Genomic DNA, 3,543 nt, shown 5'->3' on the forward strand with positions numbered 1-3,543 from the left:
CATTCCTCGTAACCAGGGGAACCACCAACCGGGCAGCGCCGGGGCGCCGCGTCACGTGCACGGCAGCCGCCCGTCTCCGCCAATCGCCGCTTTCAGGGGAAGTTGAATGACACACGGAGAGAGAGAGAGACACAGACACTCTCTCACACACCCTCCTTTCTTTTTCCTCCCCACCTCGTCCTCCGCCCTCTCCCCACGTGACGAGCTGTCTTCGCCTTCCCTCTGTAGCCTAGGAAACAGGAGGCCCGCCTTGCCCTCGTCGGATTTGGGAGGACACGTGGCTCCGGACCAACCAGAACGCCCCCCAAGTCCCGCGCGCGCCGCGGCGGCGGCCCAATCGGTGGCCGGGGTTCTGTCGCGGCTGGGAGACGCGGTGGGAAAGACGACTCTGACTGGCTGGCGCGCGGGCTCCTTCCCCTCCCCCGCCCAACGGTCACTTTTCCCTTAGGCGGCCTCTGGGCCTGGCGGGATATCGTCGGCCGGCGGAAGGAGAGGGGTTTTCCCTCACGGGGGCTCTCAACCCTTCCCAGCGGTGCTGTTTTCAAAAGTCCAGTCCTCTGTGCTGCGCCGACAAAAAAAGAGAGGGTTTTTTTGTTCGTTTATTTCTTACAAAGTTCCTTATAACTTTAGTTGGTTAGACCTGGTAACAACGAGGTTCAGTCCCTGTGCGTACTCCTGCTTTCACGGGGTTAGGCTGGATGACCCCTGGGGATCCCTTCATACATTATGATTCTGTACCAACTTATTTTAGCATAGGTCTCCAGGAAGGCAGCTCACGATATGAGAATAATAAAGCGCAGTGAGGTAAAACAAATCAGAATTAGCGAAGATGGTAGTTGTCCCTTCAGCTGCGCCCTTACCTGGACAGGGATAACCCAGCTACTGTCTGCTCTGGTCACCTCAAGGTTAGATTACTGCACATAGTGCTGCCTCTGAAGACAGTTCAGAATTCAGCAGCCGGGTTGCTCACCGGAGCAGGACAGTTTGAACATACTGTATTACACTGATCCTGGTCTGACTGCACTGGCTGCAAATTGCCAGACCCAATTCAGAGTGCTGATTTTGACCTATAAAGCCTTGAATGGCACAGGACCGCAATACCTCAAGGACTGCCACTTTCCATATGAACGTACAGACCCTGATATCATCTGAGGCCCTTATTTGTGTTCCTCCCTGAGAGGTCTGGAGGGTGGCAACACAAGAAGAGGCCTCTGCAGTGGCTCCCCATCTGTGGAATGCTCTCCCCAGGGAAGTTGACCTGGCACCTTCATTGATTGACACCCAATGGCCTTTTAAAATGTATTGCGGGGGGGGGGTTAATTGGTTATTTTATTTTTATTGTGTATTTTGTGTTATTTTGGTTTAACTTGGAACTGCCCTGAGACCTGCGAGTATAGGGCAGTATACAAATTTAATAAATAGTAATTAGTATTATACAGGGTGATATACAGACTGACACGTATGTATGTTCGTATGCAACCGGCTAAGCAACCTGTTTTACTATTGGAGCTAGAATATTATAGCACAGGCACATCCAACAGGTAGATCGTGATCTACCGGTAGATCACTGGATGCCTGCGGTATATCACTGGCAGATCACTGGCTCCCCCCATAGAAGCTCAACAACTTTGTCTCCCCCCCCCAAAAAAGCTCAACAACATCACCCTGCACCCCTAAAAACAGGGCTTTCCTTCTCCGGAGTTGGCCGCCCCGTTATAGCACATAAGAACAGCAGTGTTTGCTGCATTATTTTTTTCCTTTTCTGCAGGTTTGGTACCTGCTAGAAGACTGAGAATGGAGCACAGAGACAGGATCTAGAGATATCTCCAAGTTTTGGAATTGACCTCTGTTCAACTCCTGCTTAAGCACTGACATAATACAGTATTGCTCTCATTATTGAGAACCATTTCAGGCTGGCTTCAGGCCTGGTTTGGGCAGTGAAATGACACCCTGAATGATGTCTTTTATTGGGAAAGGGACAGTGGAAGTGTGACCTTGTTAATTTTCTTTGGATCTCTCTGCAACATTTGATACAATTGACCATGGTATCCTCCTGAATTGGCTCTGTGGTGTGGGAGCCAAAGGCACAGTGTTTAGGTGGTTCTGGTTCTGCTTAGAGGACTAGTTTCAGAGAGTTGTAGTGGAGGACTTCCTGGCCTCATGGTAAGTATGCTGTGGAGGCCCTCAGGGTTTATTCTGTCCCTATACCCTTTATCATGCATATGAAGCTGTTGGAAGCAGTTTGCAGAGAGTTTAGAAGAGTGAGGTGCCATCAGTACCTTGATGATATTCAGCTGCATTTCTCCATATACTGTAATTAGAGTCAGGTGAAGCTGCAGGTTCTTGGTCAGTTCCTGGGGGTGATACTGGTAGGATGAAAGCCAAAAAGCTGATAGGAATATGGCCTTTTCTGGAGATACTCCCCCTGAAGGTTAAGGTATGTAGTCTGGGAATACTTTTCAATTCCACTTTGTTGCTGGAGGCCCAAGGGACCTTGGCACGCAGTGCCCATTTCTAATTATGGTTATCTTGCCAGTTCCGGCTTTCTTGCAGGAGGACAGCCTGGCCAATGTGAGCCAGTAACCTAGTAACCTTCCATTTAAGCTATTGTAATGAATTCTATGTGGGGCTGCCCTTGAAAATAGTTCATAGATTGCAGCTAGTGTGAATGCAGCTACTACAGAGTCCTGATGGTTCTGATGTATTTGAAAGAACCATGTGGTATACTTGTAAGTTCTGTAGTGACTACTTGTTTTTTTTCTGCTGGGCCCAATTCAAGACAATAGTTTTGACATATACAGTAAAGCCTTGATCAATTTAGGACTCAGTTACCTGAAGGAGTTCCTCTTCCTATTCTCTCCTGCCCATTCTTTGAGATTGCCTGGATAGTCCCTCTTAGTAATACTATCAGGTGTGGAGGTCTATGGGTCAGGGACCCAATGGAGAGTTTTCTCAGCAGTAGCACCCCAGTTATGAATCCCCCCCAAGCTTTGGCTGGCTAGCTACCCTATCTGTGTTTCAGTACCAGATAAAAATATTCCTTTTCAGAACAGTACTGTAGAAGTGGCATACGTAGTGCAGCTTTTCCTGAAGTGGATTCTGTTTTATCTTTGATTGCTTTGTGTTTTGTATGTATTATAGTGTTGTAACCTGCTCTGGACTCTTTGATGAAATGTGATATTATTTATTATAAGTTTGTTTATTTATATAATTATTATACTTGTTGTGACCGACTCAAATCATAGGGCACCTTTAAAACTAATTTATCGTGGTATGAGCTTTTAAGTTAGGGACTGGCAGGGTTCCAAAGAGTGTGTGGTGGAGGCAAGGGACCAGAGGTTTATGGGGTGTGATGCCACCCACAAGGCAGGAGCCAGGGGAGGAAGGGAAGTCAGGGTAGTCTGAGGCAGAGGAAAGTACAAAGGAGGGGCGGTTCAGGCGAGGGACCCCACCTTCCACTGCCCTACTGTCTTATAGAACCAGGAATGGCTTGAAAAGGGAAGCCCAGTGAAGTCTCAGGTTGAAGGCACGCAAACCTTCAGA

The sequence above is a fragment of the Zootoca vivipara genome, chromosome 4, assembly GCF_963506605.1.
Source record: "Zootoca vivipara chromosome 4, rZooViv1.1, whole genome shotgun sequence".
NCBI lineage: Eukaryota > Metazoa > Chordata > Lepidosauria > Squamata > Lacertidae > Zootoca > Zootoca vivipara.